This window comes from Mustela lutreola, chromosome 8, assembly GCF_030435805.1.
Source record: "Mustela lutreola isolate mMusLut2 chromosome 8, mMusLut2.pri, whole genome shotgun sequence".
NCBI classification, from domain to species: Eukaryota; Metazoa; Chordata; class Mammalia; order Carnivora; family Mustelidae; genus Mustela; species Mustela lutreola.
In genome coordinates this window covers 89454590-89480530 of record NC_081297.1, presented here as the reverse complement: position 1 = coordinate 89480530, position 25941 = coordinate 89454590, and the positions used below count along the sequence as shown (strand labels likewise).

General features: G+C 42.9%; 1 protein-coding gene and 1 long non-coding RNA gene across 19 annotated transcripts in view; one reads left to right on the top strand and one right to left on the bottom strand.

Moving 5' to 3' along the window:
• The window catches only part of PLEKHA5 (pleckstrin homology domain containing A5), a 277031-nt gene that overhangs the window by 62780 nt on the left and 188310 nt on the right, over nt 1-25941 (top strand). The gene's annotated exons all lie outside the window — the stretch shown is intronic.
• Nucleotides 6697-9975, bottom strand: LOC131838987 (uncharacterized). The gene is made up of 3 exons (XR_009356771.1): nt 9885-9975; nt 8223-8368; nt 6697-7150 (listed from the first exon to the last, which is right to left on the bottom strand). It is a non-coding gene; the product is annotated as an uncharacterized LOC131838987 (long non-coding RNA).

Here is a 25941-nt window from a genome sequence, read left to right as displayed (position 1 = left end):
CTTATAAATAAAATACCAGAAATAGGACACATTTACTTTTGTATTTGTAGTGATTGCCGGCAAGGACTAGGTTGAGTAGGACAGGGTTTCCAGGGTTATGTGTAATGGTGCTAAGAACAGTACAGATTGCAGCTACTTGAGGTTGATGTGACTAATCTAAGGAGAAAACCAAAGAGTGATGTTGAGGTTTATAAGTTAAGTTTGTGCATAGCAGTGAAACAGAGAACCAGTGGTTGCTTATTAAAGTCTACAAAAACACTAATGAAAATAATGTCCTCACGACTTGATTGACATGAAGGAAATTCGGCGGCGAGTGCGGGGGAGCCAGCTGAAGGGAGAGTTCAGAGTGTGTGTAAAGTTTTGCACAGGTTTAGGAGTCGTGAGAAGGCATGGATTATTTTCAGAATTGTGTGCACAACAAGATAAGTATGGATAATGCCTCTCTGGAGTAGCTTCCAGAATGCTGCTTCCGAGTGACTCCGGAGGACGTGCGTGTTAGTGAATCCACAGACCTTCCACGTCCTGTATGAGTGCGGGAGTGGCTGGAACTCTGTCACCATTACCTCTCCTCTGACCACAAACACCACCTGTGCCTCAGGTGCTTTTCCTGTTCCCCCACTTGCCTTTGTCAACAACGCTGTGGGTGGCTCGTCTTATTCCCACATATTTTAAATACGTGGAAATTTAGACTTTCAGATTAATTAGATCACTAATCTCTTAATTGAGACATTAAGTAAGTGTGGTCAGTGTCATAGAAACTAGTAAATAATGAATTCTCGGACTTCAGGTCATAATGATTAAAGATACTTACACAGTTAGGAGGACTATCACCAAGTAGCAGCGGCTTTGAGTTGAAAGGATTGAGTCATTCCCAGTCAGCTCAGTCGCAGAAAGCCGTCTCTTGGTGTGTCAAGGGATTGGAGCTGGGATGCTTGATACCTGTAAGGAAAGATTTAAGGCCTCGACATCGAGTACAGCTGGTGCCTGTTGATGGAGTGTTGTTATCAGTTCCTCAGAGAGAAAGAAGAGTTCCCTAGTGTTCCATGTCTGCCACATTTTTTTTTTTTTAACCTGGGGCTTACTAAGAAGAAGGAAAAAAGAAAGTCGTGATTTTTCCCTTTAATTCCGGTGCCTGACTTTTATTTTATAGATTTTGGTAGCAATCTTGTTGCCTTGACTTTACCAAGACACAGTCTGTTCAAATGGTAACGCAAACACATCTTTTTTTTTTTTTTTTTTTTTTTTCCCTGCCAGTCCTTTTCAGCAAATAGTAAATAGTTTAAAGTTGTGGGTCTTTAATAAAAATTAAGTTTCTTCAAAAAAAATTATGTGTCCCCCCCCCCCCCCTTCCATTAAACCATCCATTGGAAGCCTCCCGTGTGCCAGTTCCTCTGCCTGGCACGTTGGATACAATGGAGGACTTGGCTGGGTCCTTCCCATCAAGCATGCAGGCGAACGTAAGAACTCAGGAAGTGAACAGGTCGTGAAACTGAAACGGCGGAGGTACTGTCAATGGGCATGGGACCTGCAGGATGCTATGAGAGCACATACCCCCACCAGAGGGGGAGGACAGGGAGAGGACAGGCAAGGATTCATAGAAGATGTCATGTATGAGCTGAATCCTGAAGTGAGCACATCATTTCTCAGAGAGAGAATTGCGAGGGAGAAAGGGCTGGTTTTGTGAAAGAGAAGATATTTGAGTATTTGGGGTGTGACATCTAGGCTTTGAGGTAGTATATTTGGTTTTTAGAAATGTAGGAATGGAGGGGTTTTTAAAAGGGCATTTTTTTTGGTCTGGAGATGAATACATGAGCATCATTTGAAGGAAAGTGATGAATAAGATAGAATGAGAGAGAGAAGAAGAAGGGAGCAAAGTGGGGAATGAATGCCTGAAAAAGAGAATTCGTAGAACCTGACTCATGTACAGCCTGGAAGCCAAGGTCAGAAGACAGAACTTCAAGAAGAGGTAATTACGGAATCAGTGGAGGAAAATGCTGTGCCTCTAAATTGAGGAAGCCGCGTAAGGCACTGGGTTTGATTAGGGTATTGGTTATTTAACTATGAGCAATGTGGTACAGCTAAGGTTTAAGGTAACATGTTAGAAATGTACCTATTCTTCTTTAAACCTTTTTTATACTGGTTCTTAACTTTGGAGAAAGGCATTCAGGGATCTGAGACTGGATGTACATAGGTGACTTACATTTATTTTTATTCTTTCCTTTTCCTGAGAATCTAATCCATGTTTTCCTTGTATAGTAACTCCTTGGTCACTGTCAGGCCTGGTCTTAGGGGTGAGTATTTGTTGCAGACCTGAGCTCAGGGGTGTGTACAAGATGTTCCTGGGCCAGTGAGACTTGATCTTGGGACTTCCTGAAGCTCTGAAGAAAGAGAATCTCTTCTGTTGGGTTGAAGCTGTAAAGGTGCCTGAGAGCTGCCCTCCTAGGATGAGCATCTCTGAGAGTAGGGGGTGGGGAGGGAGAGAGGGAACAGGAGAGGGAAGGAGCTGAGACAAATAACATACCTTTATCATATGAGTTGAGTCACTGGATCTACTTCTGGATTTTTCAATTATTTGAGTCAGTGAATTCCCTTCTTTTGCTTAAGCTATTTTGAATGTGATTTTCTGTCATTTGAGGGTGAAAAGTCTCATTCTCCTAGAGAATGCCTTATGTACTTTTGCAGAGGATCAGGGGTTATATAGATCTATCTGTAGAGGCCCCCCGAACCTGCTTTATTCTGTTCAACATTATTGCCAACAACATTTTCCCCATTAATCCAGATTCGGTATTCTTATCATTAACTAATTAATGGCCATCCGTGGGACAATTTGATCTTTACTACAAACATATGTAGAATATCTTGGTATTTATTGTAGTTGAGGGGATGGGTTATTTTTATTAATGCCTTTTTGATTAACCAAGAATTAACCCATTTATCTCCTTCAGCTTTTTTCAGCAAGGATATCCTTTGTAAAATGTTGGGATTCCACTTTATTCATTATTTGTCTCTATCCGCTTATAAATATTCTTGCCAACCATAATGCTTAGATCTAGGAATCAGACCATAAACCATAAAAGCAACAAAATTTGCTAAAGGCCTCATAAAATATGAATATGAAGTCATCCCTGACTCTCGCTAGCTTGAATAACTTGAAGAAAAGGGAAAATGATTTTGTTAATTTTGTTATTAGGAGGAAGCTTCTGATTCAATAGAATATGATGGGTATCGAAAAATACATTCATTAAGAACTATTTGCTGCAAGGCAACATTAAACATAATAGGGCAATTGGGAAATGCTCGCTGTGATAATAAGATTTCAGAGAGCATTGTGACATCTGTGGTCACTTGATAGGTTTGAGTTAATGAGTCTGGCCATAGAGAGGGTGATTATTTCTTTCTGGACCCTGTACCTGCTTTGGGACGCAGCTCCTATGAGGTACATAATGATGCCTGTTTTGGTTCTGCAGAACAAGGAAGTTGATTTTATCACTTGTGGATGTTGTGAGAATGGGCCTGAATTTAATATACTAAATTTACTGTTTCCTGTAGAAACCGACATTTCAGAAAAGAAAAATACCAACTAATTTCTAATTGGGTAGAACACATGGAGCAAGAGTAAAGAGTTGAGCTTGCATTTGAGTCCCAATCCTCATTCCCTATGCTCTGGTCACATGTTCCTTGAAACTGTCCTGATGTTCTCAGCCTCTGTGGTTTTTTGCTCTATTCCCTCTCCAGAATACCCTTAATGAATTAGTACTGAATTATGAAATACATTAATTAGTACTGATGGATATTAGTATATGGAGTCCTATATTTTAACTCCGTTTACACTCCCGGAAGCTTCTTTGGACAGCATAGCAAGACATAATCTTTTCCCATTTATTCACACACTTATCCCTTCCTCTCTTCCTCCATTTGTGCAGAATTTTTATTTTATTCCTACTAAAGACTTCCTGCTTTAGGCATTGTTAGTAGGCCAAAGAACAGTGTGCCATTCCTGCCCTCTGGTGGTTGAAAGAAGCATTGCAAACAAGTAATAAAGATGTGTGCAGGGACTCTTACCAGCCTTGGTATCATTTGTTTCTTTTATTCCTGCATCATTTATTGGTTTACAGATTTAACAAGCACATAATCGGTATCTTCTTTATGACGGTCTTCATTAGTACCTGTCTGGTGCGATAGCATCATGGTCTCTGGTAGCAATAGTTAAAATAGTTGAAGACTTCCAAATGGAATTCGAAAAAGTGTACTTTCAGTATGTCTAAATCTGACTTTCGGGGTTTTGTATTTAGGTTACAACGTTTTTTCCTATCTACACGTAATGTTTCTAGGCCTACTGAGCTTCGAATTGGTTATATATGTGATGGGTGAAAAATGATGTCTGGGGTTTTAGTTTTCTTGCTGCCTAAAAATTTATCTCAAAACTTAGCAGCTTAAAACAACAAATGTGTAATATTAGAGTGTCTGTGAGTCAGGAATTAGGGAAGTGATTTAGCTATCAAGATACTGGTCAGAGTTATAGTCCCTGGGACTGGAGGAGCTGAAGGATCTGGTTGGCTTTACCAGAATGAGTGATTCAAGAGAGAGCGAGAGGGAAGCCACGGTGTTTTCAGTAACCTATCCTTAGAAGCAGGCTTTTGTCATTTTTGCAGGATCCTTTGCGTAGGACAATCAGGTGTATTTCATGTGCAGAGGGTCTGCTTCAGGGCTTGAGTACCAGGACATGAGAAATCACCAGCTTTGTACTTTGTACACTGTAGGCAATGACTTCGGGCCTGTGTGACGATGTGAGTAAATTCTTCAAATGGAAGTATTTTAGAATGAAGTATGGGGTTGGAAAATCAGACCAGCTCATCATTACTTCAGTTTTCATTCTTCATTCTCCTGGGAGAAGGTTAAGTTCTCCATGTTCCCAAGCTGATACTTTTAAATGGAGTACTTAGGAAAATAGGAAAAGAATGGTAAGAGAAATTAGTTTTATGAGGACATACTTACATGAATATGAGGCTGGAACATTTTAATTTTTTTAAAATGTGATCTGTTTCAGTTTACGTTTTTGTACCACTCAGTGGTAAAAAATATTTCTGCAGAGAGAATGCTTAGTGATGGTAGACCTGTTTCATAGAAACTATTGCTTGTTTTTCAAAAATTTCTTTGTCATATTACTTGCATATTTTGATTTAGTTTGAGCAGTGAGCACTATTCTGGGTCTAAGGCTGTCAGAACTCTGCTAGTCTCCTCAGTGTCATGATGAAAAATGGGAATAATACAGTTGGCTGGGTGATAAGGAGAATGTGCCCACGTCACGCGTATGCCAGTTTAAACATTGCTGGGTTATTAAGATCAGATATGAACAGAACTGAGAGTAAAGTGTTTAAACCAGAATTTTACTTTAGTACTAAGAACATCAGGACTTTGAAGTAAAATCAGTAAGGAAAATTGAAGTTTCACTCTTCTCTGCTACTTTCCCCCCAAGTTATTTTCGTCCTCTGTTTTGTCTTAATACATTTTTTTTCATAAATAACATCTGTTTTCAGGTATGTTCATTTTGAAAATATAACATTGATACTTTTAGCATTGTGAATGTCTAAGAAAGAAAAATAATATAGGAGGATATAAACCTTCAGCTCAGGTCATCATCCTAGAGTCCTGCGTCAAGATCCTTCCTCAGTGGGGAGCCTGGTTCTCCCTCTCCCTTTACCTGCCACTCCCCCTGCTTGTGCCTTCTCTCTCTCTCTCTCTCTCTCTCTTTTTAAATAAAAGTAAATAAAATCAGTATCAATGTGAGACTATTATCCCTTGTGTTTACTCTCCTTTTTCTTACATAAAGTAAACTAATTCCCTACTCAGCGGGAGGCCTGCTTCTCCCTCTCCCACTTCCCCTGCTTGTGTTCCCTCCCTTGCTGTGTCTCTCTCTGTCAAAGAAATAAATAGAATCTTTTAAAAAAAAAAAAAAACCCACAACAACTTAAAATATTAAAATTGTATTGATCTGTTTTTCATCTAATCATTTCAGTACCATTTTAGGAACAAATCATATTAGAAATGCTGTTCCTGGCTCTGCAGTTTTATTGATGCTTCCAGTAATAGCCAACCTAGAGTGAATGTTTCCATGGAATAACTATATAATAGCCTGTAATGCTTGTTTATCGTTAAGGTCTTATTTTGCAAATTTGACTTACAAAATTAATATATTCATAAATCTGTAATCCCAAAAGGCAAGTGAATAGATTTATAATACATTATATGTTGAGATTATTTGCTTTAGAACATATTTCATTGGCTGTATTCTTTTCTTATGAGTTTATTCATTTCTACTTTATCTTGTGATTATTTATATTTATAATTTATATATAAAGGCATGATGTAATCTTAGTGGTAAGCTAAAATTTAAAGGAAAGTCCTTTCACTGAACAACTATTTACTGGGCTTCTATTATATATACCAGAGACGCTGGTGGATTCTGGGATCAGTGTTGAACAAAATAGGCACTGTCACTGAATTTTTGCAGCTGTCAGCACAAAAGAGAAAAGGATGAACATTAGACTAATAACTGTAAAGTTTTTTCTGGCGAGATAAACACAACACCAGGCAAAGTGGGTGCAAGGCAAGATTTATTAAAAACGCTCTCCGGCGAAGTTTCAGGGCTCAGGAGAAGGGGAGCCAGGAAAGTTGCGCCAGGAGGAGGTGGGCACCCTGGGGCGAGGTTCCGCCACTCTGGAAAGCAGAGTGGCGGAAGTCGCGCCCAAGGCAGGGAGGGAGGGGGCTTTTAAGGGGTCTTGGGGAAAGCTCAGGGGTCTTTTGGCAAGTTTCCCTTATTTGGATATCCCGCCGCTCATCGGGATCCCATTGGTCCACAGGAGCCCGGGGCGGGGGTCTCAGATTCCTGCTTTGGCCTTTGTTCTCCTGTCCCAGCTCAGGTCTTGTGGCGGGAACTTTCGCCATCTTTGGTAGCCCTTCCTACCAGCCCAACATTCCGACCTTTTGCTTAATATAATGGTGTCAGGGGCGTTGACTCGGTTCTGGCTACTTCCTGCTGACAGGGGGCGTCCTCATAGGGGTAGTCGGAAGTGGGCAGGCGAGAGTAGGGCTGGAGGCGGAGTTGATTGACAGATACTCAGGCAAGTTCTTGTAGGCGACCCTGCAAGTACTGGAAAAGACAGGGAGCAACTGAGATTAGGAGGAGGATTATGCATACAGGTCCCGCCAGAGGGAGCAGCCAGGTTACCCAGTTGTAGGGGTCCAGGCCCCAGGAGGTCGTGTCTCGCCACCGTGCTTGGATCCGATCCCTGAGCTCTTTGATCCTGGAGGTAACTATATGATTGGTTAACAAAGTAACAACATTCTTCATTTAATAATAGGCAGGTCCCCCCCTTTTCGGCAGTCAGAAGGTCTAAGGCCCGTAGGTTCTGTAGATCTAAGGCTGCCAGGCTGGTGACTTGCGTCTGTAGGGCTCTGAGGGAGTCAGCAACCCGTTCCGTGTCATCATTCAGGGCTTGGGAGAGTTTGTAAGAAAAAGTCTATGGAGGTTCCTATCCCCGCTGTTCCAGTTGCCACCCCTGTGGCTATTCCTGCCCCTGTTATGAATGGGAGGAAGGCAGCCCTTCCTCCATGGTGTTGGGGAAATAGGATGGACAGCAGCTGGGATTCAGAGTAGATGGTGGTAGAAGGAGATAGTAGGATGAATATACAGCCCAGGGAGTCGTTAGTGGTCAGGCAGCGATAGATTCCCTGAGGGCACAAGAGAAATATTCCCGAGGGAGTACAGTACAGGGGGGAGGAATTAGTGATATGGCAGCTGCGGTGGTAAGGGAGGACACATTAATAATATGTATGTTTCCCCCGATGGGGCCCATATGGACCGTATTATTTGTGGCTCTGAAGTTGGGGAGTGGCCAGTCAATAGGGAGGGGTATCACCAGGACTTAGAGTGAGGGAAGGTAGATAGGATAAAAGAGGCGGGGAAATGGCTGGAGGGCTATGATTTCTAAGAAAGGGCCGGCCATATAGTAATTCAAATGGGCTTAAGCCTGAAGACCCGCGGGGCGTAGCCAGGAATCTGGTGAGAGCCATAGGCAGAAGTGTAGGCCAGGAAAGACGCGTTTCTAGGGTAGGTTTGGTAAGTTGGGCTTTGAGCAGCCCGTTGGCCTTTTCTACCTTACTGATGACTGTGGGTGGTATGGGATGTGAAGTTTCCAGGTTATGTTGAGGCTCTCAGCTACCTGTTGGGTTACACTGGAGATGAAGGCAGGTCCGTTGTCCGACTGGAGGGTCCGGGGCAATCCGAACCTCGGGATGATGCGCTCGATGAGTATTGTAGCCACTACGTCCGCTGTTTCCCGGGCCATGAGGTATGCTTCGATCCAGCCTGTGAATGAATTTTATGGCAAGGCATGGGAGTGAAGTCCAGGTGTCAGTCTTCCCCCGGCTGATGACCTCAGAGCTGTTGGTTAGGCCCTGGTCTGCGGATTCCTCCTTGTGAATTCACGGCAGAACAGGTTTTGCAAGCCCTGTGGACAACTTCGATTACCTTAGATAAGGAAGGATGATAGAACAATGGCTGAAGAAATTAGTGGAGAGCCTATGGGCCACTATGGAGGGATTGGTGGATGTCAGTAATCAAGGTGTGCACCAGATTGCCTGGCAGGGAAATCCTGTCCTGGATGTAGATCCACCCCTTATCTGGCAAGGGTATAGGCAGTAAAGTTGCAGGGTTTAAGCGGGGGGGGGGGGGGGGAGATGCGGGTTCTCTAGGAATAGCAGATGGAATAGCTGGAGACGAGGGTCAGATTGCCCAGGTATCAGTGGCTAAGGAGCTCTGTGAGTCGGCAGGAGAGTAGACCGTAATGGGCTGCCCTAAGGTCATGTTGAGGGCCTTAGGGGGGGGTACTTGATATCCCTTGGCCCCCAGAAAGTTAAGTAGGGTGGAGGTGTCGTCTTGGGAGACCGAGAGGGAGGGGCTACAGAGGAGGAGGTCATCCACATATGTATTAGAGTACTGGCCTTAAGGACGCACTGCTGTTAAGTCTGTAGGCCTGGCCGAAAATGTGAGGGCTGTCCCTGAACCCCTGGGGTAGAACAGTCCAAGTTAGTTGTCCAGAAGCATGCGTGTCAGGATCCTCCCAGGTGAAGGCAAAAAGAAAATAGGAATCAGGGTGCAAAGGGACGGTGAAAAAGGAGTCCTTTAGCTCCAGTACAGTAAAGTGAGAGGTGTTTGGGGGAACGCGAGACAGTAGGGTTAGGAACGACTGGGTGGAGGGGGACCACGACCTCGTTGATAAGCCTAAGGTCTTGTACCAGTCGATAAGCCCCTGAGGGCTTGCGTACTGGGAGGATGGGGTGTTACAGGGGGAACTGATGGGGATCAGGAGTCCCTGAAATTAAAGCCGTTCTATGATAGGTTTCAGGCCCCGGCGGTGGGCTAAGGAAATAGGAAACTGAGCTCTAGAGGGAAACTTAGAGTTATCCTTAAGCTGTACTTTAACCGGGGTAAGGTGGGAAGCGATGATGGGTTCTGAGGTGTCCCACACCTGAGGGTCTACAGTAGGTAGGTCATCTGGAGCGGGGGTCGAGGGAGTGGAGAGGTGTAGGATGAGACGGGTTGAGGTGGATAGAGGGAAGGAAGGGGAGAGGCAGATAGTTGCCCTTAGTTTCTGGAGAATGTCCCTACCCAGTAGAGGGACCAGGCAGGAAGGAATCACCAGGAACGAGTGGGAGAAGGGGAACCCATCCAGGCTAACAGGTAAGGGGAAGGGTCACCCTAGGATTGGAGGAGGTCCCATCGATCCCCATAACAGTAATTGGTGAGGTTCGAGTAAGTCCCGAGTAGGAAGGCAGAACAGAGTAGGTAGCCCCCGTGTCCAGCAAAAAAGAGATGGACTTACCCGCTACCTGGAGCGTAACCCTGGGCTCGGCCTGGGTGAGAGGGGTGGCCGAGTCTGGGCTTCGTCAGTCGTCCTCCAATCCAAGCAGTTGAAAGGCCGGACTTACTGTCTCGAGGGGTCCCCCACGTTGAGGCGCCGAAGATACCCCGAGGTTAGGGCAGTCGGATTTCCAGTGGCCCATCAAATGGCATTGAGGGCAAGGCCGAGTTGGCGGCTTTGGATTGGGGCACTGGCGAGCCCAGTGTCCCTCGGCCCCGCATGTGAAACAGGCCCCGGGGGGGTGCGGTTGGTTGCCCCTCTCTGCTGGCTCCCGGAGCCGGCCGGCCGCAGGGCTGCTACCAAGGCTTGGGTCTGCAACTGAACCTTTTGCTGGAATATGGCTTGTCGTTTAAGCTCAGCCGCCTCCTCACGGGAATTAAAGACCTTAAATGCCATTTTCACCAAGTCAGAAATGGGGGTCTGAGGGCCCTCCTCAGCCTTCTTTAATTTTTCCGTATATCCGGCGCCGATTGAGAGATAAAATGAGTAGCCAGTACCGTGGCCCCTGCAGGGGAGGCAGGATCCAAGCGAGTGTAATGGGTTAAGGCCTCGGTCAATCGGTTAAGAAACATAGCGGGGTTTTCGTCAGGGGCCTGGACAATCTCCCTGATCTTGTCATAATTAACGGCCTTATTAGAAGCTGCCCGCATGCCGGCTATGAGACATTGGACCATGCGGTCGCGGCGCCAGTGGCCATCTTGGCCATCCTGATAATCCCAACCTGGTTCTACAGCTGGGACCGCCTGGGCTCCAACTGGCATGGCAGCATCAGTGAGATGGACCTGGTCTGCGTGCTCCCGGGCAGCAGCCTGGATGCGTTCCGTCTCCTCTATGGTGAGGGTGGTGGTCTGGACCACATGTAAATCATGCCAGGTGAGGTCATAGGCTTGGGCCAGACATTGGAATTCTTTAATATAGTTATCAGAACTGGCCGAAAAGGAGCCCAAACGCTTCTCAGTTTGGGAAAGGTCCTGTAGAGAGAAGGGCACATGGACTCAGACAACTCCCTCAGCTCCAGCAACCTCCCTTGGGGGCAGACTAACTTAGGGGAGGGTTTTCGAGCCCTAATGCAGGTGGAGATGGGAGGGGAGGCTGGAGCGGATGTAGGGGAAGGTTGGGGGGGGCGCATCAGGAGCAGACTCAGGTTTTGGGGGTTGAGGGGATGAGACGGGAGTTGAGGTGGAAGGGGTGGAAAGGGTGGAGGGGGTGGAAGGGACCGAAAGGGGGGTGGTTGGAGCGGCGGGAGGATTAGGGGGCGTAGGGAGAGAGGGGCCTTGGGGTGGGGGATCGCGATAAGGAGGAGGAGGAAGAGGAGCTGGGGCCCCTCTTGTCGGCGGGTGGGTGAAGCTCTCCGGAGGTTCAGAGAGGGGAGAATCAGAGAGGAGAGACGGGGAGGAGAGGTCCGGGTCTTTGGGAGCAGTGGGTGGCAGGGTAGGGGGAGGGGAGCGGGCCAGGAGGACCTGAGAGGTGGAGCAGTGAGAGCAGAGGAAGGGGCGAGAGTGCAGAGTCCAGAAAGCTGGACATAAGGGACCTTGGCCCATCTGCCTTGGTGCCTGCCGAGGTTATTTAGGTCCATGAAAGTCTGATAGTTAAACGTGCCTTCCGGAGGCCATTGGGACTGATTGTCTAATCGGTATTGTGGCCAAGCGACAGTACAGTACCGTCGTTTTTGCAGGTCCTGGTCCAGTTCCAGGGTTTTAAGATTGGCCAGCAGGCCTAAAACACCCCCGGGATGTTTTAGGGTCGAATTTGGATTGGGAGGTCCCCATGATTCGTTGCCGGGCAACCCGAGGGCTGGAGGAAGGCGTCCCCTCGTCCACCACTGGGTTGCGGAAAAACTGTGTCGACTGCCGTAGAGGTTAGGACGTCTCCCAGCCTCTCGGAGTCACGGAGGTCACCTGGTGACCGGCGGGGTCCACCCTGACGCGGCCGCGATTAGGGCAGGGCTTTCTGGAAGGAGGCGCGGAATCGGGGAAACTCACCACAGCTTCGGAAGGGCGTTCGGAAAGGCAGGTCCGGTTCAGCCAGGGAAAGGAGAGAGCCTCCCCACTGTGTGGGGGCTCAATCTCCTTCCCGGGTTTCGGCACCAAATGTAAAGTTTTTTCTGGCGAGATAAACACAACACCAGGCAAAGTGGGTGCAAGGCAAGATTTATTAAAAACGCTCTCCGGCGAAGTTTCAGGGCTCAGGAGAAGGGGAGCCAGGAAAGTTGCGCTGGGAGGAGGTGGGCACCCTGGGGCGAGGTTCCGCCACTCTGGAAAGCAGAGTGGCAGAAGTCGCGCCCAAGGCAGGGAGGAGGGGGCTTTTAAGGGGTCTTGGGGAAAGCTCAGGGGTCTTTTGGCAAGTTTCCCTTATTTGGATATCCCGTCGCTCATCGGGATCCCATTGGTCCACAGGAGCCCGGGGCGGGGGTCTCAGATTCCTGCTTTGGCCTTTGTTCTCCTGTCCCAGCTCAGGTCTTGTGGCGGGAACTTTCGCCATCTTTGGTAGCCCTTCCTGCCAGCCCAACAATAACCACAGAGGTAAATATATAAGTATATTTTTAAGTACTTAAGCTAAGACCTGAAAGATAAGTAGGGGGAGTTAGTTTGCTGGGGAAGACCCTCAGAGGCTGTAAAGATCCACAGGTCTGAAAGCAGCTGGATCCCCTGGAGAGGTGGGGAGATGAGGTGAGGGCCACACTGCAAGGCCTTATAGCCCAATTAAGGTCTTCGCTCTCGATTTCAGATGCTGTGAGAAACTGAAGGTTTTCAGTGGGAGAGTTGTATTTTGTGTATTATTCTGGCTGCGAGGTGGAGAATTAAATGATGCGAGAATGGTTAAGAAGCTACTGCATTTGACCAAATGAGGAAAGGTGATGCATGAATTAAGGGAGTGTCAGCAGAGGAAGAGGAAAGTAGACTAATTGGAGAGAGATTTCAGACATCCTGCAAACGGGATTTGTTGGATTACATGGGAAGAATAATTCTCAGCCTTGTGACTTTGGCAGTGGGGTTGGAAGTTACATATTTTGAAACGAGAAAAATGGTATATTCTTTTGGGGGGGGTGAGGCAAGATGGGGAGTGGGGAAGAATTGTGGATCAGAGGATGGAGAGGACAAGAGATCACTTCTTGGTAGGCAAAGTTTGAAATGGTTGTGGGAAAACCCAAATAGGGAGATTTCAGGCAAGCAGTTGGGTATACTAGTGTGGAACTCGGAGTGGGCTAGAAAAATAAATTTGACAAATGTCAACGTTTTCTGCAGTTTAGGCTAATGAACAGACTGGAGGACGAGTTCTTAAGTCTTGTTTAGCACAGTGATAACTATGCTAAAGTTTTATTGCCATGAAAAAACAACTGCTTTTTGAATAATAAAAATCAGAATGTTGCTTAGAAAATGAACTTTGGAAAAACCCAGAACTTTTTTTTTCTTTAGAGCTTTTTGTGATTTAATGCGCACCCCCCCTTCTTTTCTTGATCTCATTCTAGAGGAATTTGATTACTTGCTTTTCTGTGCTTTTTCAAAGATATCAATCCATTTCCTTATTAAATGTTGAGGTCTGGTTACAGCATGTTGATTCCCCATTTCCTCTTTGTAGCTTGTTTTTTAGAAGTTACTAATCAGCTGAGTGTTAGTATCATTTTTCCCATAGCTTCTCTTAAGCTTCATTGTGCCACTTTGGTAAAAAGAAAACCATCAGTGCACAATAAAATCATTACCCTGACCTTTTTTGCTTATCCTGACTCATTCTGGAAAAATCTGGAAATCTTTCTATTAGTTCAAAGAAATGTTCAGCTCTATTCATTAGTATTTTTATTTTCAGTGGTAGAAATACTGGTTTAATGCTAGGAAATCTTCCTTATGGATAACAATGCCTTTCTTTGGAAGCATTATAAATAAGTAAATGAATTACCACTTGATTGGATAGTTTGTTTTTTAATTTCCCAAAATTTCTTTTGAAGAATACTTGTTCATGGGGTATCTCGGTGGCTCAGTTGGTTAAGCATCTGACTTTGGCTCAGGTCATGATCTTGGGTCCTGGCATTTATCCCCACACTGGCCTCCCTGCTGAGTGGGGAGTCTCCTTGCCCCTCCCCCTGCTCAAGCACTCTCTGTCTTTTTCTCTCAAATAAATAAAATCTTAAAAATATATATATTTGTTCATTTATTAGTTTAATGCAAAAGCCTGTGCTAGGCGCTACAGAAGAGAGAGCTGGGAGGTAATTCTTGGACTCAGGATACTTGCTATGTCTGCAGCCTGTGTCGTAAAAGCGTAGAACTTTATGTACTGTAAGTCATAACAATCTGAAAGTCCACCTAGCGGATATAATTGTTTCTGGAGCATTGTAGAGAACCAACCTTAAAAGCGCAGCGTATCTAATTATTTGTAACATGTTGGAGAAGTGAATATGATTCATTTAGTCAGAAATTTCAACGCTCTCAGGATTATTTCAAGTTTCATATCTCCCTCTTATAACTTGCCTCACTCTTTTGAGTCAGCCACTAAGTGGTTTTTAATAGGGGTATCCCCAAGGAGAAGGGACTTCCCTATTTTCAAGATGGGCAGGACTGCGATTAGGAAAAAACACCTGGGCCAGAGCCAATTTCCACAGGGATTTTAAAATCTCAACATGAAAATAAAATGAACTTCACGGTGAAGCCCAGGAGTTCAGCAAGCAGGGAGAAGAGAAGTCGGAAAAGAACACGGTGGGTGAGAACTGAGAACATGGGGGCTCGTCCTTAGTTCCTAAGGATGTTACTATTGGTATTTTATGTCACTGGTTTTAAACTTTTTGACCATAATCCACAGTCAGAAATACATATTATTGCATGATGTGTGTTGTCTACATACAAATACTTTTTTAATGTATAAACTAAATGAAAAAATACTTTCCCCATATTACCTGTATCATCCCTTCCATTTCATTATTTTTAAGTGCTGGTAGAAAGCATCCCATTAACTGTATTTCATTATCCTCTAATGGGTTAGACCAGGGTTTACAAACACTGACCTGTGCAACCAGTGGGCACCAATGGAAGTGAAATAGGGATTGTTTTTTGCATGTAACTGTTATCATGGGTCATGTGCCCGTGTGGAGAAGTGAAATTATGTTTATATCCTGACACAGAACTTTCCACATGGCAAGCATCGAGTTAACGGTGAATGCTGTTGAACAAAGAGCAAATAGTCATCCCTGCTATGCGGCCCAGTTGGTTGTTGGTAATACTGGTTTTATCTCCTGAACTCATCTCATTGCAAGACGGGAGATGTTAATCAACTGCAGCTGCCATGAACCAAAATATTCATTGGGTTATACAAAATAAGCTAAACTGTAATCTAATCAGACGAGGAGGATCTTCTGTGTCCTCAAATCACCCCCAAACTTAGTACAATAATCATTTCTTACTATTCGTGGTTCCTGTGGCACAAGAATTCTGGAGCTCCTTGGTTGGGCAGTTCTGGCTTCAGGTATTTTACAAGGTTTTTGTTCCATCTTGGCTGGAGCTTCAGTCTCTGAAAGTTTGAAAGGTTCAGTTGGAGGATCACGTGGCCCGCAAGTTGGTTTCTCTCCATGTGAGCCCCTCTGCAGGGATCTGTGCCCTCATGACTTGGCACCAGGCTTTGTCAGAGTGAGCTGTCCAAGAGACCAAGGCAGAACTGGAGTGGAAGGGACTGCACAGGTGTGAATACCAGGAGGTGAGGATCCTCACACATGTCTTAGAGACTAGCTGCTGCACCATAGACAGATAACTTTGTTGATGATTGCCTTGAATTTTTAACGAAGGAAAAAACAAACCTGTAAATGCTCGTTTTATTTTTGAATTTTGTAAAGCATTTACAGAGAAGTATGGACATTTCTACTTCTCATAGGAATTTTGGAGAGAATTTAAAGGTATAAAAAATGATAAATTTCAGAAATTGGTTGGGATTCTTTATGAAATAATGATTAAGCAAGTTCTGTTTAGTTAGCTAAGCACAGAATTATGAAAAATTAGTTAAATACTGGGAAGACCCTAAATGAAATTAGTAAGAATAGAAAATAATTGGGTGCCTGGGTGGCTCAGTGGGTTAAGCCGCTGCCTTCGGCTCAGGTCATGATCTCAGGGTCCTGGGATCAAATCCCGTATCGGGCTCTCTGCTCAGCAGGGGGCCTGCTTCCCTTCCTCTCTCTGCCTGCCTCTGCCTACTTGTGATCTCTCTCTGTCAAATAAATAGATAAAATCTTAAAAAAAAAAAGAAAAGAATAGAAAATAATTTACTCTCAGTAAAATTGGTAATACTAATCATTAACAAGTAAAATAACCTATTATAGGTTATTAACTATAATACCTATTATAGGTTTAATAAAACCTGTTATAGGTTTAATAACCTATTAAAGTTGGCCAAAGATATGTGTTACTTAACTCTAAAGAGTAGAGAAGATTGTGATAGCATTCTACTTCATTGATACTCTAGGTTAGGGTTTGGCAACAGTGGCCTGTGGACCAAATCCAGCATGCTACCTGTTTTTATAAATAAAGTTTTATTAGAACACAGCCATATTCCTCTGTTTCCACATTGTGACTGCTTTCCTATTGGAGCAGCAGAGGCAGTAGTTTTGTGACAAAGACTGTGCACAAAGTCTAAAATATTTACTGTTCTTTGAAGAATAAGTTTATTGATGCCTACTCTAGATTTTAGACTTTTAAATACAAAACTAGGTTTTGGAAGGTTGATGAGATGCATAAATCTAAGGATAGTAGCTTGTAAGTGAACTTTTAAACATAAGAGAGAGTGCAATGTTAACTTTCTAATTTTTTTAGAAAAAAGTTATATTAATTAGAAGAGGGAGGGACAGAATATTGTAGGATTTGCAAGAATAATGCTTCATTAGGCAAGACTTTGCTTATTAAGAAAATTAACGAGCTTCGAATAGGGCCCATGTGGGAACACATGAAGCCAGCATTTGTAAAGCAAATGTGAACATTATATTGACTGAATTCGATTATTTTGAAAAACCAATTTAAACATTTTAATTTGTTTCTTACTCTGAATTAGAGATTAGGAGTTTTGTTATTTACTTTGAAATCTGTTTTGGTTTATGGCTAGAGTTTCGCCTTCGTTGTTGTTATTGTTGTTGTTGTTTGTTGTTAACGTGGAAGTACAGTTTTGAGAATAGGCCCATGAGAAATAACCATTTTCTGCCCTTCTGCTGCAGAATGACTTGAGATACAGGCACTTACCAGTCTTCATGATATGCAGCAGACAAATTGAGAAGTGAAATTTCCAGATGATTAGCACAAAGTTTAGGGCTCGGTGCTGTATGAGCAAGGAAGGACAAGGAGCTAGGTGCTCACACGCAGGTGTCTGAGCAAATCCCAGGGAATATCTATTTCTGATAGCACCACCAGCATATGTCTCCCAACCAGAATGATTTTGTGGTCGTTGTTAAAACCTGCTTTTCTAAACTAGGAAGAAGAATTTATACCAAACAGAATATACGTTAAGATTATCGTATCAGGAGGAAGAGATTTAGAGGTGAAGTTATTTTTGCATTTTAATTTTAGAAAAGTGTGATAGCTACCATTGATTGGGCACTCATGCCATTTCAGGCTTTGTGCTAGGCGCGTTTCAAAAATTGGCTCACCTAATGTTCTCAGTAACTCCATAGGGTAAAAAATAGTGTTATCCTCACTCAGCTCTTGAGTAAAGTGAACCTTGGCGAGTTTAACTTGCCCAAATTCAGTAGTCGGAGTAGGACTCCGAACTGGGGACATCTCACTCCAGATGTCTCCATATCACACTGCCAGCCCGTAAAGCTGTCATCTTGTTCCCAGCTCCTATTATTTCCCTTCCATTTTCTTTTCTTTTCCTCCCACCCCTTCTTCCCTTTCCCATTTCCCTTCTCTTTTTTTATTGTTAATTACATAACTAACACATGGTATCAAAACAATTTAGCACAAACGGTGTAAAGTAAAAAATGAAAGTAGCGAATGAAAGTAGCCTTTATCCGTACTATTAACATTTGCTCTTTTCTTCCCTGCTTCCTTTACCCAAGATAATAGATGTACCTCCTAGATGTTTTCCATGACAGGACACACAGTTCTTTCTCACCTATTATTTTTAACAGCTGCGTGACCTGTTCCACAGTCCAGAAGTTAACGTATGTAGCCCTTTTTATTGATTATTCTCTTGACTTTTGACATCTTGTTTTCTCTCTGTTGTTGTTTGTATAACTTGACGTAATGAGCATCTGGTGTTTGCCTTGCGTACACTAAATGAGATGACTGAAGTTTATTTCTCAATCTAGAAAGTTTTTAAAAAGCAGTAGTTGCATTCTTTCCATGAGCTTAATGATACTTTGAGTCTAATTTCCTTTTTAAAAAAAAATTCTTACTTATTTTTAAAGATTCTATTTATTTATTTGACAGAGAGAGACCACAGATAGGCAGAGAGGCAGGCAGAGAGAGAGGAGGAAGCAGACTCCCTGCTGAGCAGAGAGCCCGATATGGGTCTTGATCCCAGGACCCTGAGATCATGACTAGAGCCGGAGGCAGAGGCTTAACCCAGTGAGCCACCCAGGCGCTCATGGAGTCTAATTTCTTGAATGGAATTTTGTTTCTCAGTCATGAGGTCTTGTTGACCCTTTCTTACACTCCTTTTTTTTCTATTCTCAGTTATCAGCACATTATAATTTATATGTTAGTGATAACCTTTAAAAATTTAGGAATGAGCTATCTCAATCAAAAGTTTTAAATTACCACCTACAAGTGACTTAAATTGACTCTTCATAGGTCATTAGAATGTAAATGTATATGGTTACATATATGTAGTGAAAAAAATTGAACCATGAATTATCAGAAAGCAATTTTTCCAAATGAGTGTTAAGATACCAGGACTCCTGGGTGGCTCATTCAGATAAGCATCTGCCTTGGGCTCAGGTCATGGTCTCAGGGTCCTGGGATCAAGTCCCTCATGGCTCCCTGCACAGCAGGGAATCTGGTTCTCCCACTACCTTTTACCCCTCTCAAATAAATAAATAAAAATCTTAAAAAAAAAAAAGTGTTAAGATACTTAACCTAATTTCTGGTATCATTTTAGTAACTTATTTAAATAAAGTACAAAAATTCTGTGATCATTGTTGATACATTGGAAAATTATGCTTTTTATACAACAGTGATGCTTATTTTGGAAGATACTATTTTAGAAAACTGACTTGTCTAAAATTCATTAGTACAGAGCATCTACTTCTGTGTAGTAGTAGTATTTATGAAATGAGGGAAGGGATAGTTGGATAGGAGAGAGGAAGGAAAAAAATGGAGAAAGTTGTCTATTTGCTAGTACAACAGTGTTAATGATTATAATAGAACTGTGAAGAATAGCCATTAACATATCTAGCTGGAAGAATGCCTAACAAAGCAAGGAAACCTGCCCCTGTGTGCCCTCTTTTTTTAGATGAGTGTGACTAGAAGGGAGACACTGTGGCAGAGCAGGAAAAAAACAAGCCTTCTCTTTTATCCCTTCCTTCATTTTCTGGGCAGTGCAGCCCTGGATGACATCTGTGTGTTTTCACCTTTCCTCATACTAATGTGAATAGCAGAATCCACCTGACAGTGTTCTCGTGCAAGAGAAGGCTCAGTCATATAGGGCCATACCTGCAGGGCTTCTCAACAAGTGGTTGTTGGGACCGTGTTGCTGCTGAAGCTGCGACCCTGGCTGAGGGGTTTTTAGCTTTTCTTCTGACGGTGATTTTCTTCATTTATTTTATGAAAATCACTTAGAGTAGTGGTTTCGGGGTGTTTATAATTAATGGGGTGAGAAAATTAGCAGAATGGGCTTTTGGGATGCCAAAATTGATTGATGAAACTGACTGGAAATTTTTAAATCCTTGTATGTTGGTTGCAATCAATCAAGAATTTGGTCAAGTCCTGAGAGCCAACTAGTCTTATTACCTCTAGAAATGAATATACCCCTTGCCGAATGTCCCCCCTTCCCTGCCCTTTGGCAGAGACTGCAGTCTTATCTACTGACTCCACGTTGCCCTTTGAATGTTGAGAACCTCCTTGTTCTGGTCTTACTCACCTTCTAGACAACATTCAGCATAGTTCGTCGACATGTTTTTCCCCTTGGCTTCTGTGACATCGTGTACTTCGGGATTTCTTGCTGCTTTTCTGGGTACTCCTTTACTGGCTGTTTTCCTTCGCTGTAGCCGTTCTGCTCTCACTTGCATTCTTCAGGTATACCAGTGAAATTCACTTTGGAGGATCTTGCTTATTCCCACCTCAGGGCCTTGGCACTAACCTTTTCCCTCAGCCTGGCTTTTTGCTCCCTTCCCACTTTTTGAATGAGGCTTGCCCTGACCCACGTTATCCTAGCCACATCCCTGACCTCTTCTTTTGTTCATAGCATTTGCCTCTTCTATCATATACATAGTTTATTTATTTATTATGTTTGTCTAGCTTCTCTGATAGAGTATAAGCTCCGTGAGGACAAGGATCTGGATTTTGTGTTTGTTTTGTTTTGTTTTTCCCACAGACACACCAAGTACCTAGCACAAGGCCATAGTAGGCAGTGTTGATGGATGAGAGCACAGTATTCTCTTTAGGGTCACCTCGTTGACTTCCAAGGCTCTTTGCACACCATATGCATAAATACTTGTACAGCTCCCACCTAGACCTTTTCCCGCATCTCTGCTCACTGACCTCTCCACGTAGTTTCTATTAGACAGAATAGAAAAACAAAAACCTTGCCGGCATCCCTAATTTCCCTCTCACCTTCACTCGCCCTTCTTCCTTCCTCTCCAGTCTATCAGTAGGCCCTCTTGACCCCTCCTTTTCAGAAAGTATCCCTGATCATCTGTGCCACTGTCTCTCTCACCCAGACAGTAACAGCAGCTTCTCAACTTCTCCTCTCCTTCTACCCTTGACCCACTACAATCCATTTTCCACACTGTAGCCAGAGACGACATCTTAAAATATAAAACTGCAAAACAGATCGTACCACAGTCTTGCATTGGCTTCCACAGCACTTAGAGAAAAACCCAGAGTCCCTTCTCTGGCTTCTAAATCCAACACTAGTTGACCCACTGCCTCTCAGACTTCGTCTCTTCACCGTTGTTGCCTCAGCCCCACCACACTGTGGTCACTAGAGGCCTTCCTCCTCCTCTTCAGATGTGCTAACAGTGAAGCCTTGGGACTAACTGCCAGTGTTCAAGCTGGCTTAATGCTGCCTCTTTGGGTCTCTTGACTCTGTCACCAGCCCATCTTTTTTGTATAACCCTGTCCCCACCATCGTCTATATTTTTGACTGAGTCTTTTCCCTCATGAGACTGTGAGCTCTGTGAGAAGTCTGTACTTGGTCCCACTGTATCCCTAACATGTCTGATAAAGTTGATGCTCACTAAATACTTGTAGACTGAATGAATAAATGAACAAAAGGGAACAAATTGTTTTTTAAGAGTTATAAATTTCTGTGATACTTAAGATAATATTTTAACCAATTAAGAATATCCTTAGGTTGGATGGGGGAAAAAATACTACTGATTTTGGGGAAGAGATAATAAGAAATACTGGTCTGGGGGCACCTGGGTGGCTCAGTGGGTTAATAAGCCTCTACCTTCGGCTCAGGTCATGATCTCAGGGTCCTGGGATCGAGTCCCACATCAGGCTCCTTGGTCAGCTGGGAGCCTGCTTCCCCCTCTCTCTCTGTCTGCTAGTGATTTCTGTCGGTCAAATAAATAAATACAATCTTTAAAAAAAAAAAAAAGAAATACTGGTCTGTCCCTTATTAGAAAATAGGAAGTAATCCTGCCCCACCCTCCTTTTTTCTTTTCTTGTTTACAATACAGTATTTTAAAAATACTCTTCTCTTACATCTTTATACAGAAGCAAAATTGTTTTGTGTTTACTTTTGTTTTTTTAGTAAAACACAAGAGATTTTCTTATAGTCTAGCATTGTCTATAGCAAAAGACCATTTGAATGCCAAAATAATGTATCGTTAGGTCTATTCATTATCTTGCCACATGCAAAGTAGATGCTAAGGGCTTATCACTGCAATAAAAGTCACTAGGATATTTAAGTTTATTGTACAAAATATGTTTTAAATTTTACAGGTTTTTTCAACAAGTTGTTATACAAAATGTATGCCTTTGCCCAAGATTCTTATTAATATATGCTCCTGGGACTCTTTTTACTTATTATTTCTATGTCATTGTACAGTTCTTGGGGCTCACTTTCTTGGTATATACATTTGAAAAGAATTCATAATTTCATTATATTAAGAATGAATATTTTTTAAAAAGCAAAGTGATTCCACTTTTTAAAAATACAATCTCAACCAGTAGTTGAAAGGCTCCTGTTAATTGTTTGGATAAAATACCATCTGAGGGTCTCAGGGTTCTCAGTTCTGAGAACGCAGTAAACAATAAATAGGAATCTTTTGCCAACACGTTGTGTAGCATCAGTACTCCGTGATTATTTCTGGGTCCATCTCACCCCCTGCATTAGTGAGTGCCTGGAACAGTGGCTCTTACCCAAAGAAACTCAAAGTCCTGTGGAGAGTTCATAATGTCTGGCCCCACCCTGGTCACACTGAAAGCCTTCTGGACCCTGAATGTGTGTGCCTGAGTTCTTTTTCAGCCACACAAATGATTCTGTTGTGAGCTATGGTAAAAAACAAAGTGACGACAGATCACAGTCTAATAAGGCTTGTGTCCTCACTTCCATTCTCCCTCCTCCCGTTTCCTCCTTGTGGTTCAGTATTCAGTGAATGAATACTGAATACTGAATGAGTATGTTTGGTCTAGGAGTGATCCATCTACCCTCCTGTGTCTGCGTGCAATGCAATGCACCAGACTGTGGAAGTCTTCACAGATTACTCACTTGTAGAAATAGATTGCATCTTTTGTTGAATTTTTACAAATTCATTCATTCTTATCACAGTAGCTTTCGGGAAACATTTTTTCAAATTTTGTAGGTAGAAAAAGGGTAAGCAAGCAAATTAAAGAATGAGTGGTGAGAGATAAAGATGGGGGGGAAGGACCTCTAATTAAGATCAAAGGTAAATGTAATTACAAGATGACCTCAATTTTAAATCAGAATGCCAAAGTTGAATGTTTAAGAGAGAGATCATTCGGGTTAAAGACCTATTAAGTGATATGGAAGAAGTCAAAACGTGAGTTAAAAAAATGGATGTGCTATGACAATGTGCTGGAATTAATGCCTCTTTTTACCTAATTTCCTATCTGCCTCTCTTTCCAAAGTTATCTCCTCCATTCAGCTGTTGAGCACTTGACCCTAACTCCTCATTATCCAGGATGGAAAGCCCTTGCCATCTGCTTCCAAATTCTATCTCCCTGAATATTAGCTTATGTTTTCTCTTTTCTCTGCTCCCAGTTCTGACAGCCTACACTTCTTCTTTTTTTTTTTTTTTTAAGATTTTATTTATTTATTTGACAGAGAGAGATCACAAGTAGACAGAGAGGCAGGCAGAGAGAGAGAGGGAAGCAGGCTCCCTGCTGAGCAGAGAGCCTGATGCGGGGCTCGATCCCAAGACCCTGAGATCATGACCTGAGCCGAAGGCAGCGGCTTAACCCACTGAGCCACCTAGGCACCCCGACAGCCTACACTTCTTCCCATTGCTCACACCAGTGCCACAATTCTCTAGTCCCCACACCACTCCCCAGTCCTCTCCAGCCCTATTCGTCTGCCTCCAGCCTGGCTGTTTCCTCTTCCCTGCCTCTTCTTTCTGGTCCAGATCCTCCGTGTTCATCTACAGCATTTCAAAAAGGTCACCCCTCCCGGAATCTTCTCTAAATTTTCCTCATCAAAATGCTCTCTCTCGTCCCTCTAAACTCGCCAGTGCAGCAGACCATCTGTGTCTCCTTTGCTGTGACATCATCTATTAGTGTCAAGTACTCTGTCCCATGGTCCGTACCTTGTTTCTGTCTCCACTGTGCATTGCCTTGCACCATGCTCGTATAGAACATGTTCTCAGTAAATATTTATGGATCAGAAATAGATGTGGTTTCACTGTAGAACTTTCCTTTCTCCTTCCTAGAGCATAGCTTTCTAGAAATTGTTTTTAATGGACTCCTCACCCTGACACACATTGTACACAAAAGTTATTAGACTTAGCAGTACACAAAACGCATACATGTTGACACTTTCTGTTTGATACTTTGTATGACTCTTGGTATTTGCTTTTTATTCTGTGCTGCTTCTTGTACTGGGCGCTTTTTTTGAGAGAGAGAGAGAGAATGCTTATATAGCATGCATTACTTGCAGACCTTGCAGTTCAACCTACCTAGCACTCATTGGCAGTGGGAGTGATGAGTTGCTTTGGTAGCATGCTAAAGAAAATGATATGTGTTGGTAGCTTTCTTTGAACTGAACACCTTTTTTGGGGTGGGGGAAGGTGTTGGAATTAGGTAGGTGTGGTTCCATAAACAGTTCTCGTGTTCCTTTTTAACATTTTATTTTTTACAACTTCTCTGAACCTCTTAATGATCTTGTCTCACCATCTAGGAGGGGTCTTATCTTGGCTACTGCCACTGAAGTTGTCTGTTTCTTGTGCCTTCTTATTTTCCCAGGTCTTTCAGATTAATTTGGGGTCAGGAGGGAAGGGGAAGCAAAGCTACTATTCTTAAAATGAGACATTTGTGTGTGAGGTACTTAAGTATTTAATGATGGGGAAGTGTAGAAGCAATCAAGGCTGGTTGTGAAGAAAGAAAAATCATAAGTTAGTGTATGGACCCAGATAAAGATGTATTAGCCCCACTCTGCCTGTGGTTTGCTCTCCCAAGCTTGTAGTGTGTCAGCTGTCTGACCACTTTCTATTTTTGTTTGTCTGTCCAAGGTGAAAATGGGAAGTGGATTTGTGAGAATTGTCTGCATGCTTTTGGTGGGGCTATATCTGCCGTGCTGGATTTTTTTTTTTTTTTTTTTTCTGAAAGGTTTAAATAGTCACCATGAGCTTCTTGACAGTATTTCCATCATGCCAAATGATATGCCTTTGCAGCAACTTACTCAGCATACCAGGCAAATTAGTTATTTGATTACATAAACATACATATGCAAACTATTTTGTTGATTTGTCTGTGTGGTATTTTTGCAGAAAATTGTTCTTAAAAATGAAAAAAATCTATTAATCCTATTTATAACTTTATCAACATTTGGGTGAGGCCTGTTATTATATAAATGTATATTCTATTATATAATGTATAATCTGTTGGTGAGAAAAATCTGTACTTCTATATTTTGAAGTTAGTAGACATACTTAATAAAGATACTGAACATTTCAGTTTATTGATGTTTACTAATATTTCCAAAGGAAAAATAGGAATACTACTAGATAGTTTCAGATTGTTTTATTTGGTGAATAGCCAGGAGTACAGAATAAGAGGTTAAAAAGTGAAATATAAATGGCTTATGGTTTGCCTAAATCATCAGTGGTCACATTTACTTTTGGGGGTCATATCCTGCATGCCTTGATATTTCCAGTGTTTTGAGAAATACCTATGTTGACATAGTAAATGAAATATTGAAACCTGGGGATTGGGGGGGGGGTTGTTATAGTACAGAAATAATTATTTCCAGGCACATCGAGTTAAATGAACCACAAAAATCACAAAGTCAAAAACAAATCAATTATCATTTGGTGGTTCCGTTTAGTTTATGGCAGTTAATGATCTTCGATGAATTTGCAGCTCTCTGGGTCTGTTTGGAAGTAGGCCATCACATGCTGAGATGAAATACCAAGTCATTTAAATTAGATACCGAGCATGCTCATAGGAAGTACTTACTCTTGGAGACTGCAGTGAGGTTCAGTTTTCTTCTAGAGGGAAGAGCAGGAAAGAGCTCACCGTGTGCCCTTTTGTCATCATTCTGTCAGAGGGCATATAATTTGTCTTTGGAAACCAGAAGCCTGAGACAAAAAGAAGAATGCAGGTTTTTAGCAAAAGGCTATTTGGTGAGTTAATTAGCTGTTTTATTCTATTTTATAATTCCTTGTAAGGCTGTGTCTTTTATCTGCTGCCTGTTTTGTACTACGCTGAAG